Here is a 14431-nt window from a genome sequence, read left to right as displayed (position 1 = left end):
ATTTCACATTACCTATTATACATTTTAGTCCTCATTTAGACTTTCAGTTTCTCACACCAGAGAAACTATTCAGTATTTACCCATGTGCGTCCTCTTTATTTCACTTAAGAATATCACCTCAATGTGCATCCATTTACCTATAAATGTCTCTAATTTCTCATTTTTTATGGCTGAGTAGTACTCCATTTTATTTAAAAAAACCACATTTTCTTTATCCAGTCTCCAGTTGATGGGCATTTGGGCTGTTTCCCAGTTTTAGCTATTAAAAATTGTGCTGCTATGAACATGGGTGCACATATATCACTGTGGTATGATTCTTTTAATTCTTTGAGGAAGATACCCAGCATGGGAATAGGTGGGTCAAATGGGGCTTCCAGTATTAGTTCTTTGATGTATCTGCATACTGATTTCCACAGTGGTTGCACCAGTCTACACTCCCACCAGCAGTGGAGCAGGGTTCCTCTTTCCCCACAGGCCCACCAGCATTTGTTATTGGTTGGTTTCATGATAGCAGCCATTCTTTCTGGAGTGAAGTGGAATCTCAGCATTGTTTTCATTTGCATCTCCCAAATGACCAACGATATTGAACATTTTTTCATGTATTTATTTGCTATTTCTACTTCTTTGTGTGAGAAATGTCTGTTCATTTCAGATGCCCATTTTCGGATTGGATCTTTAAATTTGGGAGGTCTGATCTTTTTAAGTTCTTTATAGATTCGGGATAGTAGACCTTCGTCTGAGAAAAAGCAGGTGAAGATTTTTTCCCACATTGTGGGTTGTCTCTTCACACTGCTGGTGGTTTCTCTTGCTGTGCAGAAGCTTTTTAATAAGAAGAGATCCCACTTGTTGATTGTTTGTGCTAGCTCATGGGAAACTGAGGTTTAGTTCATAAAATCTTTTCCTACACCGATGTCTTCAAGAGTTTTACCTAACCTCTGTTCCAACTGGGTCAGAGTTTCTATTTTAATATTTAGATCTTTAATCCATGTCTATTTTAGTTTAGTGCATGGCGAGAGATATAGATCTAGTTTTAATCTTTGGCAAGTTGAAACCCAATTTTTCCAGCACCATTTATTAGAGAGGCTATCTTTCCTCCAGTGAGGGGGTTTGGCTCCTTTATCAAAGATGAGATGGCTGAGTGTGTCTGGCATTGTTCCTGCATCTTCTAATCTGTTCCACTGGTCCTCAGGTCTGTTTCTTTGCCAGTACCATGCTCTTTTTATCACAGTAGCTTTGTAGTAGAGTTGCAGGTTGGGGATTGTGATACCCCCTGCCATGTCTCTGTTACCTAGAATTGCTTTTGCTATTCTGGGTCTCTTCTTGTTCCAAATGAATTTTTGGATTGTTTTCTCAAGGTCCATGAAGTATGCTGCTGGGATCTCAATTGGAATTGCATTAAATCTATATAGCAGTTTTGGAAGTATGGCCATTTTCAATATATTAATCCTTCCTACCCAGGAGCAGGGGATGTCTGTCCAGTTTCTGATATCATCTTCAATCTCTCTTTTCAGAGTGCTATAGTTTTCAGAGAAGAGGTCTTTGATTTGTTTCGTTAGGATGATTCCTAGGTATTTCAGTTTTTTGGATGCTATTGTGAGAGGAATAATTTGCCCTATTTCTCTCTCAGTGAGTCTGTCATTGGTGTAGAGGAAAGCTATTGATTTTTGTGTGTTGACCTTGTAACCAGCTACTTGACTGAATTTGGTTATTAAGTCTAGAAGACTTTGGGTGGAGTTCTTGGGGTCTTCTATATAGAGTATCATGTCATCTGCAAATAATGACAATTTGACTTCTTCATTTCCTATCTTTATTCCTTTTATTTCTTTCTCTTGTCTAATTGCTGTTGCTAATGTTTCCAGAACTATATTGAACAAGAGTGGTGATAGTGGACATCCTTGTCTTGTTCCTGATTTTGGTGTGAAGGATTTCAGTTTTTGACCATTTAGTATGACATTGGCTGTTGGTTTTTCATAGATGGCTTTTATCAGTTTGAGGTAGAGACCATCTATTCCAATTTTTTGTAGGGTTTTTATCATAAATACATGTTGGATTTTGTCAAATGCTTTTTCTGCGTCTATGGAGATAATCATATGGTTTTTGTCCTTGGCTCTATTGATATAGTGTATTACATTGCTTTGCATGTATTGAAACATCCCTGCATCCCTGGGATGAATCCCACTTGATCAGGGTGTATGATCTTCTTGATGATCTTCTGCATTCTGTTTGCCATTATCTTATTAAGGAGTTTTGCATCTATATTCATTAGTGAGAGTGGCCTATAGTTCTCCTTTTCAGTTGGGTCTTTCTCTGCTTTGGGGATCAAGGTGATGCTTGCTTCCAGGAATGAATTTGGGAGTACTGATTCCCTTTCAATTTAATTGAAGAGTTTAAACAGTAGCAGGAGCAGTTCCTCTCTAAATGTCTTGTAGAATTCAGCAGTGAAGCCATCAGGGCCAGGGCTTTTCTTAGTTGATAAGTTTTTTATTATGTTTTCAATTTCATTGGTTGATATTGGGTTGTTTAGAATTTTTAGGTCTTCTTCGTTCAACATTGGTAATTCATATGTATCTAGGAATCTGTCCATTTCTTCTGTGTTTTCCACTTATTGGCGTACAGGTTCTGCAAGTAGGTATTGATGATCCTCTGGATTTCTGCTAGGTCTGTTGTAATTTCACCCTTTTCATTCCTAATTGCATGGATTTGGGCCTTTTCTTTCCTTTTTCTGATAGGGTTTGTCAATTTTGTTGATTCTTTTGAAGAACTAACTTTTGGCTTCATTGATTTTTTGTATCATTCTCTTAGTCTCCATTGCATTGATTTCTCCTCTGATCTTTATAATTTCCTCCCTTGGATGAGCTTTGGGGTTGTCTTGCTCTTCTTTTTCTAGAAGCATGAGGTTCAGCATCAGGTTGTTTAATTGGGTTCATTCTGTTTTCCTAATATGCATATTCACTGCTATGAATTTCCCTCATAAGACTGCTTTCATTGTGTCCCATAGATTCTGATATGTTGTATTGTCATTGTCATTTAATTGAAGGAATTTTCTGATTTCTTCTTTAATTTCCTGTGAGACCCATTGGTTATTTAGAAGTGTGTTGTTCAGTTTCCAGTGTGTTTATGAAGTTTTTGCAGTTTCTTTTGCTGTTGATCTCCAATTTCATCGCACTATGGTCTAATAATATACAGGGGATAACTTCCATTCCTTTGCAATTACTTAAACATGTTATATGTGTGAGTATGTGGTCTATTTTGGAGAATGACCCGTGTGCAGCTGAGAAGAATGTGTATTCTGATTTTGTGGGGTGGAAGACTTTGTAAACACCTGTTAAGTTCATTTGTTCAAGAGTTTGTTTGAGTTCTAGTACTTCATTACTTATTTTTAGTCTAGTTGATCTATCTATTTGTGACAGCGGGGTGTTGATGTCCCCCAGTACAATTGTATTAGTGCATATATGACTTTTCATGTCTGTTAGTATTTGTTTTATATAGTTGGGTGCACCAGTGTTTGGTACATAGATATTTATGATTGTCATCTCTTCCTCTTAGATTGTTGCCTTTACAAGGATGTAGTGTCCTTCTTCGTCTCTCTGAATCAGTGTTGGTTTGAAATCTCCTTGATCTGCCAAGAGGATAGCTACTCCTGCTTTTTTTCGGGTTCCGGTCACATGGAGTATTGTTTTCCACCCTTTAACTTTCAGTCTATGAGTTTCCTTTTGAATTAAGTGTGTTTCTTGCATGCAGCATATTGTTGGATTTTGCTTCTTGACCCATTCTTCCAGTCTATTTCTTTTGAGTGGTGAATTGAGACCATTAACGTTGATGGTTATACCTGCAATGTATTGACTTGTCATTGCCATGACGTTTTCTTTTTGTTGCCTTCTCTCCCTTTACATTTAATTTCTTGTCATGCCAGATGGGTTCATTCTGCTTTGTTTCCTGGGGTTGTGATCCTCAATGTCTGTGCCTAGGATATTGTGTAAAATTCTTTGGAGTGCTGGTTTGGTATTCACAAAGTTCCTAAGGTGCTCTCTGTCATGAAAGTATCTTATTTCTCCATCCATTTTGAAAGATAGTTTTGCAGGGTACATCAATCTGGGTTGGAGGCTGTTTTCTTTTAGGGCTTGGAATATGTCACTCCAAGCTCTTCTTGCCTTGATGGTTTGTGTTGAGGAGTCTGCTGTGATTCTGATGGGCTTTCCTTTGTATGTCATTTGTTTGTTTTCTCTGATTAATTGGAGAACTTTGTTCTTCTGTTGTTTTTCTGGAATCCTAACAATTATATGCCTATGTGCAGATTTTTTTAGATCAAGGCTCTTTGGAGTCCTATATGCCTCACTTATCTGTATGTCAAGCTCTTTTCCCCTGCTTGGGAAGTTTTCTGCCATTATTTCTGTGAAGAGATTTTTTATGTCATCTCCACTCTCTCCTGTTTCTTCACTGAGCCCAATCAGTCTTATGTTATTCTTCTTTGCATCATCTAGCAGCTGCTGGATTGATTTCTCATGTTCCTTTATAATATTGAAGCAATTTTTCTTTTCCTGGTCACTAATTGCAATCTTATCTTCTATATCTGAAATTCTGTCCTCACATTGGCTCATTCTGCTATGTAGACTTTCAATGTAGTTTTTCATGTCCTGGAAATCTATTTGCATCTATTTTATGGATTCCATTTGTTTCTTATGTTGGGATTCCATCGTGTTCCTCAGCTCCTCTCTAGATTTATTAATCATGTCTTGCACTAGGGGCACAATTTCTCCTGTTATTTGAGAAATTATTTCTGATTTCATTTTTTCCAGATCCCCTTTTGTTGCCAGTTCAGTGGGTTCAGGTGGTTGAGTATCAGAGTGTTCCATCTCATTTCCCTTTGTGGTTGCTGTAGGTGATCTGCAAGTCTGGTTTTGAGACTTATTTACGTGTTTTCTCATTTCAAATGGGCCAGGGGGCTGTTAGTGCCTGCACAGATTACCTCCTCTGAGCTGGGTGAGTTGGGACAGGGGCCGAGAGCAGTGGTTGGCGTGGAGACCCAAAAGCCCTTTCCTGTGGGCTGGGAGCAGCGGGAGCTATGGTGGCCGGGAAGCCCCCTCCTCTGGACCAGGAGCAGTGGGATGGTGGCTCAGAAGCCCTTCCCTCTGGGCTGGGAGCGGTGGGAGGGATGGTGGCCTGGAAGCCCCTTCCTCTGGGCCAGCATCAGCGGGACAGAAGATTGCCCAAAAGCCCTTTCCTTTGGGCTGGGAGCAGTGGGAGGGATGGTGACCCGGAAGCCCCTTCCTCTGGACCAAGAGCAGTGGGACGACAGCTCAGAAGCACCCACCTCTGGGCTGGGAACAGCGGGACTCAGTACCTTGGTCTGGTGGTCTGGTGTCCTCTGCATCTTTGTAGTGTGGAACCAGGTGGCTGCCTGTCTGCAGCGCGGTGTTTCGGTGTCTTCTGCGTGACTCAAGACCTCGGTAGGGAGTGCACAGACCTTTCTGTGTGCAGCGGGCTGATTCGGCATGTTCTGTGTGACTCAGGGCCTCGGTAGGGCATGGGCAGCTACAAAACAAATATTAATGGACATGAAAAGCCAAATAAGCACTAATACAGTTGTAGTGGGGAACCTCAATACTCCATTATCCCAAATAGACAAATCATCCAGAGAAAAAATTAACAATGAAATTCTAGAACTGAACCAAACTATTGAACAAATGGACTTAATAGATGTTTACAGAGTGTTCCACCCCAGAAAATCAGAATACACATTCTTTTCAGCTGCACACAGTTTATTCTCCGGAATAGACCACGTGCTAGCTCATAGGACATGTCTAAGTCAATGTAAAAGAACTGAAGTTACCCCCTGTATATTATCAGACCATAGTGCAATAAAATTGGATGTCAATAACATAAGAAACTACAAAACTCCCATAAATGCATAGAAATTGAATAACACCCTCTTGAACAACCCATGGGTCACAGAGTAAATTAAAGAAGAAATTAGACAGTTTCTACAAGTAAATAATACTGCCAGTACAACATAAAGGAATCAATGGGACACAATGTAAGTAGCTCTACATGGGAAATTCATAGCAGTGAATGCCCATATTAGGACAACAGAGAGAACTCAGTTAAATAACCTAATGCAAAACCTCAAGGTCCTAGAAAAAGAAAAGCATAACAAATCCAAAGCTCATACCATAAAGGAAATTATAAAGATCAGAGCAGAAATTAGTGCAATGGAGCATAAGAGAATGATACAAAAAATTAATGAAACAAAGAATTGATTTTTCAAAAGAACAGATAAAATCAATAAACCTTTATCCAACTTTATCAAAAAAGGGAAGAAAAGGCTCCAACCCATGCCATTAAGAATGAAAAAGGTGAAGTCACAACAGACCCTGAAGAAATCCAGAGGATCATCAATAACTGCTTCGAGAACCTGTACTCTAATAAAATGGAAAACACAGAAGAATTGGACAGATTCCTAGATACATATGAATTGCTAAAATTAAATGAAGAAGATACAGAAATTCTAAACACCCCAATTACAAGGAGTGAAATTGAAATTCTAATAAAAAATTTACCAACAAAGAAAAGTCCAGGTCCTGATGGCTTCACTGCTGAATTCTACAAGACATTTAAAGAAGAACTATCACCATTACTCTTTAAACTCATCAAGGAAATTGAAAGGGGAGCAAGGCTTCCAAACTCATTCCTGGAAGCAAGTGTGACTTTGATTCCAAAAGTAAGGAAAGACTCAACCCAAAAAGAAAACTACAGGCCAATCTCCCTAATGAACATAGATGCAAAAATCCTCAACAAGATACTGGTAAACAGAATACAGAGGGTCATCAAGAAGATCACACGCCCCAACCAAGTCAGATTTATCCCAGGGATGCAAGGATGATTCAACATTTGAAAATCAGTAAATGTAATGCACTATATTAACAGAGTCAAGGACAGAAACAATATGATCATCTCAATAGATGCAAAAAAGACATTCGACAAAATCCAACACCCATTCATGATAAAAACGCTACAGAAAATTGGAATAGAAGGTATTCATCTCAACCTGATTGAGGCTATTTATGAAAAACTTCCAACATCATACTAAATGGTCAAAACCTGAAAACTTTCATGCTAAAATCAGGAATAAAACAAGGATGCCTACTATCACCACTCCTGTTCAATATTGTTCTGGAAACATTAGCCACAGCAATTAGAAAAGAGAAAAAAAATAAAAGGAATAAAGATAGCAAAGGAAGAAGTTAAATTGTCATTATTTGATGATGATATGATACTTTACATAAAACACCCAAAAAACTCCACCAAAACTCTTCTAGACCTAATTGACAGATTCAGTAGAGTAGCTGGATATAAGGTGAACACTCCAAAAACAATAGCCTTCTTATACACAAATAGCAAACTTGTTGAGAGAGAAATTTGGGAAACAATTCCTTTTACAATAGCATCCAACAATTGAAATACCTAGGAATCAAACTAGCAAAGGAAGCAAAAGACCTCTACACTGAAAACTACAGCACTTTGAAAAAGGAGATCAAGGAGGATATAAGAAAATGGAAAGACATCCCTTATTCCTGGGTAGGAAGAACCAATACAGTGAAAATGGCCATACTTCCAAAACCACTACATAGATTTAATGCAATGCCAGTTGAAATTCCCACAATATACTTCACAGAGCCAGAGAAAACAACCCAAAAATTCATTTGGAACCAGAAGAGACCGAGAATAGCAAAATCAAAATTCTAGGCAACAGAGACATGGCTGGGGGTATCACAATCCCCAATTTGAAACTCTACTACAAAGCTACTGTGGCAAATGCAGCATAGTACGTGCAAAGAATCAGACCCAAGGATCAGTGGAATAGATTAGAAGATGCAGAAACAACTACAGACATACTCAGCCACCTCATCTTTTACAAAGGAGCCAACCACCATCATTGGAGGAAAGATAGCCTATTTAATAAATGGTGTTGGAAAAACTGGATTGCAACCTGCCAAAGATTAAAACTAGACTCATATCTATCTCCATGCACTAAATTAAGATTGAAGTGGATTAAAGATATAAATATTAAGTCAGAGACACTAAACTTGCTGGAAGATAAGTTAGGTAGAACTCTTGCAGACATTGGCATATTTAAAGACTTCATGAACAAAATGTCAGAAGCATGGGAACTAGCAGAAAGAATCAACAACTGGGATCTCATTATATTAAAAAGCTTTTGCACTGCAAGAGAAACCACCAACAGAGCTAAAAGACAACGTACAATGTGGGAAAAAAATTTTAGCAGCTGTACCTCAGACAAAGGTCTACAATCTAGACTATATAAAGAATTTTAAAAAAAGAGACCCCCCCCAAATTCAAAGAGCCAATTCAAAAATGGATATCTGAAATGAACAGACATTTCTCAGACAAAGAAGTAAAACAGCAAATAAATATATAAAAAATGTTCAACATCACTGGTCATTCAAGAGATGCAGACGAAAACAACACTGAGATTCCATCTCACCCCAGAAAGAATGACTGCTATCCAGAAATCAACCAATAACAAATGCTGGCAGGGCTGTGGAGAGAAAGGAACCCTTCTCCATTGTTGGTGGGAGTTCAGAATGGTGCAACCAGTGTGGAAATCAGTATGGAGATACCTCAAAGAACTAGGGCTAGAGGTCCCATTTGACCCAGCTATTCCCCTGCTGGCTATCTACCCCAAAGAATTAAAAGGATCATACCACAATGATATATTTGCACCCATGTTCATAGTAGCACAATTTGTAATAGCTAAAACTTGGAAGCAGCCCAAATGCCCATCAACTGGAAACTGGATAAAGAAGATGTGGCATTTTAAAAAAATAAAATGGAGTACTACTGAGCCATAAAGAAAGAGAAAGTAGAGACATTTATAGCTAAATGAATGCATATTGATGCCATACTCTTAAGTGAAATAAACAGGACACACGTGTAAATACCGAATAGTTTCTCTAGTGTGAGAAACTGAAAGTGTAAATAAGGATTAAAATGATTAAAATGAATAACTGATACTTTGAAATAGGAAAAGCTCCAAAGGTGTAGGGGTGGTGGAAGGGGAAGGGGAAAGGAAGAAGGGAAAGGAAAAATTATGAGAAAAGAAAAAATGGAAACGAAATCTATGTAAATAGGGAAGGGTGGAGGGGGTGAAGGGCACACAGGTAATGGGGAAAAATAAGAACTAAGATACATCATGTTTAGGTACAAGCACCCAATGATAAATGTGAATGTACTGTATACCTAAAAATGTACCAATAAAAGAATTAAAAAATATGTATGTATAGTGGCTTTACCCTTTGGGAAGAAGACTTAGGTTGAGTTGAGGGGATAGAGAGATAGAAGTTAGAAGTAGGGCTAGAGGACACAGGAGGATCACACAAACTTTGGGAAACTGGTGAAGATAGAATGAAAAGAGAGAAGAAAGGCACAGAAACATGAACAGAACAAACTAACAGCAACAGGAAAACTAGAAACTGTATTCACACTCTTAACAATAAGAACAATCAAGAAAATAACAGAATACGACAAAAATCAGGTAAGAAATGAGAGAAATAAAGAAGAAGAAAAGAGAAGTAATAGAAAAGAAAGAAGGGAGAGAGAGAGAGAGAGAGAGAGAGAGAGAGAGAGAGAGAGAGAGAGAGAGAGAGAGAGAGAGAGAGAAAGGTCCCCTTCATGGCGTGATTCTGCTATTGCTGGTATACAATGTGGACAGCAGCGCCCAGAGCCCAGTCAATTAATCTCAGTGAACCAGCTGTAGTCCAGTGAGAGTCATCCTGGTTTCTATCTGTGAGGCCAGCATTGAGCTCCCTGACCTCCTGAAGGTTAGAACTCCGTAAAGTTCTACTGAAGGTTTGAGCTGCCCTTCTCCCATATTTTGTCCAAGTTCAGTAGGAGCTGCTGGTTCCAGCAACTCACCAATTGCTATAGTCCATTTTGTCTTTGCTCTTCCAGTGGGATTCAATTTTCAACAACAACAAGCCTCAGAGGGGCCCTTTCTCTGCTGCTCATCACTGCACCATCTTCTCAAGCTCATAGCAATGGCTCTCTTGTCTTAGGTGCCTCTGTGCATGGATCTGGGTCCCCAGGATGCCCTTGTAGGCTCAGTGAGCTACCCTCTTGGGTGCAGGGAAGCCACATGTTACATGGGGTTTGGGAATGGGAGGAAGCATGTGTCTCAGGGTCCAGGAATGCGGAGACCCAGATGTACACCTAAAAAATGGCAGTGTTTCTGTCAGAAGGGTTAGGGGATAATTATATAGGCTTAGAGACAGGTTGGTTCAAACCTTCTTGACCAGTTGTTCTTTTGTCCCTACAATGAACCATGGGTCTCTCCCACCTGTACCCCCTCTCCCTCTCAAGTACCTATTGGCCGCTTGGGAGTAGCCTGGCCCTGGGTTTTTCTTTCTGAGGGCATCTGCCAAAAGAGACAGCAGTCACGCAGTGCGTGTGGCCAGCTCCCAGCTTTCCAGGCTAAACATGTGTGATTAGGGAGTCTCTTGTCCATGGTCACAAGTATGGACAGGATGGCTATGAGCTGGTGAAGTTGCAAGCCCTCAATCCATTTGGAGAAGATAAGTTTTCTCCAGAAATGTAGGGGGCATAGTACTTACACTGGGAAATAAATGTCAACTGTCTGTCCTACATGCCCCAATCTCCTACTACTCCCCCAGTCCTCATTTACCCCACAATGACCTGAGAAGGGAAACAAAATAATAAAAAATCAAAATGTGTTTGAGAACAGGGCACCTATTTGAACTGCAGTGATCATGTTAGTTATTTTTCTTGTTGCTGGGATAGAATATCGGACACCCAAAATTAAAGGAGGAAAGGTTTATTTTGTCTCAGTTTGTAGAGGTTTCAGGCCATAATTAGCTGGCTTCAAGATAGGGTGGCACAGCAAAGGGGCATCACAGAGGAGAAATCTTCCATGGCAAGCACAGGACCAGGTGAGAGTGAGCAAAGGACCTTAGCAGCTTCTCCCCCTCTTTTATATTCTATCTAGGCTACCGGGGATTAGAGTGGTGCCAAACCAATCAGTGGACTGATTTAGTAATCACGCACCCTTAATCCCAGCATCACACACTCTAGACCCAGCCAACTCTGATGACCTCATGAGGCTTTGAAGGGACATCTAGACACAAGCCATAATATTCCACCTCCAGACTCCCAAAGACTCATGGGTATCCTTTTATGCAAAAGGTGTTTAGTCCATCTTCAAGAGTTGCCAAAGTCCTAACAGTTTCAGAATTGCTGAAAAGTCCAAGTCCAAAGTCTCATCTGAGATTTAAGGCAAAGTCTTAGCTTTGAACCCCTGTACAAATGAAATGAAGGGTAAACTCTTCCAAAATTCAATGGCACAGGGTAGACATTTCAATTCCAAAAGGTACAAAGAGAAGGATAGAAAGGAGTGGGAACCAAGCAAGTTCAAAATCCAGCAGGGAAAACATTAAGTTTCATAGTTCCATGTCCAGCATCTTTGGCAATATGTGACAAGTTATGAACTCCAAAGGGCTTGTGTGGCTCTATCCCCATGGTGCTTCTGGTTGTTGTACCTCTCATGGTTTCTCTGTTTGGCTGGTTCTGCTCACTCCTTGCAGCCTTACTCAGATGATCTATGCTTCTGGCTTCTCTAACCTTCTAGGGTCTCCACTGTACTTTTGGCTGCATGCTCACAGCTTCACACACTACCTTCTCAGGGCACACTGCCTGGCCTCCTAGGCCTTCTTCTGAAATATCGGTGGAAGCTTTCTTGACCACACAACTTTTCCACTTTACATGCACCTAAAGCTAGCACCACATGGATTATGCCAAGGTCTGCTACAAACTGGAGCAGTAGGCAGGCTTCCTTCCCTCTTGGTTGTAGGGGTTGAGTGCCTGGATTGCTGAGCATTCTGAACCCAATCCTGAGGAAGAAATTCTCTAGGCCACTGCCATCCTGGAACAAGGTGCTCTGAGGCTTTCTTCTCAAAGGAAATTCTTTCAACCTTGCAACCTTGACACTTCAAAGGCTGCAGTCCTACTGGTTCTTGTGATGTTCTCAGGCCACCTTTTCCATTGTCTTGTTCCTTCTTAGCAACCAAGTTCCACTCTGTTCCATCTTTGCATTCCACAGCTTTACTTCCTATCTGGCCAAACTCACATTTTAAATTATTCTGGTGGGTTCTTTGCTCTTGATTCTCAACATAAATTGGGTGAGAATATCCCAACAGTAGCCATGCCATGGCCTCAACATTAGGCTACCTTAAAATTTATTTTGCCAGATTAATCAGTCCTTAGCCCTTAATCTCAGTCTCAGGCAAAGACTATGGATACAAGCAAAATGCAGACAAACTTTTCATCAAGGCATAGCACACACCTGCTGAAGTCCAACAGCCAACACAGTCCTTCTTCCCATCAGAAACCTCCTGAGCCAGGTCTTTACTGCCAGCGTTTCTTTCAGCATTCCGGTCTTCTGAATTCTGATCAGAATCTCCCATCAAGTACTGTACAACTTATGGTGTTTCAGCTCTACTTTTTCAGTTGACATCTCCAAACTTTTCCTAACTCTTCCCCTTCCACAAGCTAGCTCTAAAGACTTGTAGACCACATGGTCAGGTACAGTCACAGCAACCACTTCTCTGATACCAAGTTCTGTGTTAGTTACTTTTCTTGTTGCTGTGATAGAATACCCAACACTAAAAGTTAGAGAAAGAAAGGTTTATTTTACAGTTTGTAGAGGTTTCAGCCCATAATTGGGTGACCCCAAGGCACAGTGGCATAGAAAGGGGCATCACAGAGAAGAAATATTTCATGGCAACCAGGCAGGCAAGAGCAAGCAAGGACATTAGCAGCTTCTTTCTGTTCCTTTTATATTCTATCTAAACTACCAGGATTAGGGTGGTTGCCAAACTAATCAGTGGACTGATTTAGTAATCACACACCCATAATCCCAGCATCACACACCCTAGACCTATCCATCTCTGAAAAAGCCCCACTTATGACTGCATGAGGATTTATGAGGACATCTGGATACAAACCACAACAGTGATGATCCAAGTACAGGAGGAAAATTACACATCTTGTACTGATATCCATATTTTCATCCCTCAGTTGAATGTTCCTTCATTGTTCTAGGTAGCAACAGAAAAATAACACTTCTATCATGTTTCATAAGTGAATTTATGTCCTTGTACTCAGTTTCTCCCCTCATTTGTATTGACTGATTTTTCTTAGATTTGAGAATGAATGTTTGACCTGTGTTATTTTTGGTTCATAATGACCATTCTTTATCTCATCTGATCTTCTTAAGATATTTTAAGGCATTGAAGATAGAAATAATTAGATACATTTTGCAGATGAAGTGAAGGAGAGAAGAGAATCAATCAGTCTAAGATCATATCTGTGTTGTCTTTTCCTTTCAGGAATTTTGTGGCATTAAAACTATACCTAATATGTTCATTCTTACTCAAATAAGAGATCAAAAGATTAAGATGACAACAACATCAAGAAGATAAATTTTTGGTCCAAGAATCTTACTTTGTATCCCTAAAACTGCAAAGAAGCTTTGACCACTTCCACATGGAAGGCTGACTTTGTCATTGGCCCTTTTGTATATCCAGTTAAAGGACATATAAGCAGGTGAATAGTCAGGTGAATAGTCCCAGCTAGGGGATGACAGGGCATAGAAACTCTGGGAGTACGGTTCTGAAGAAGGCTCCTCATCATCATTATGAAGCAAATAGAAAGGAATAACTCCACTCCATATGTACTTGGACAGTGGTTCAAGTGCAGTTGGGCTGATGCCAATACTTTCTGGTCTGAACTTGGTGGAAGTAGGGATTTCAGGACTGTTTATAGACTACCTATCACTAGTCACTTTGGTAAGAGGTTCCTTGGGCCAAGGAGCTGGCTTTCTCAGGGAGAAATCCTGGCAGGGAACATGAAAATAATAGAGGTCAGAGTTTCTGCATTCTACAAAAACAACTGATATTTATTAAGCCCATACTCTGTTTCAGGCATTGTGCTTTATGTTTTGCCTCCCTAAAACTAAGAAAAGCAAAGGTAGGGTCATCAGTTCAAGTTTGCAGAAGGGGAAAACAGATCTTGGAGAGTTGAGATTTCCCCAAGCACTTATAGTGAGTTTTTCTAACAGCCAAGACAAGAACTCAGCTTTCCAGACTCCCAGTTGGCCCAGGCATTTTCAAAGATCTTGTCTCTAAATTGAGAAATTGTTTCTACTCCAAGAGCCACTAAGTCAAATAAACCAGCTGTAGTATCCCTGTGCAAACATTCTTCTGCCAGGCACAGTGGCATACACCTGTAATCCTAGCTACTCAGGACTGAGGCAGAAGGATCACCTGAGACCAGTAGCTCAAGGCCAACCTGGGCAACATGGTGAGATCCTGTAAAGAAGAAAGACACACAGACAGACAGA

The sequence above is a fragment of the Heterocephalus glaber genome, unplaced genomic scaffold (genome assembly GCF_053883595.1).
Source record: "Heterocephalus glaber isolate CG9 unplaced genomic scaffold, H.glaber_assembly_v1.0 deba00001790, whole genome shotgun sequence".
In the NCBI taxonomy this organism is placed as follows: Eukaryota; Metazoa; Chordata; class Mammalia; order Rodentia; family Bathyergidae; genus Heterocephalus; species Heterocephalus glaber.
This window is presented reverse-complemented; position numbering follows the sequence as displayed.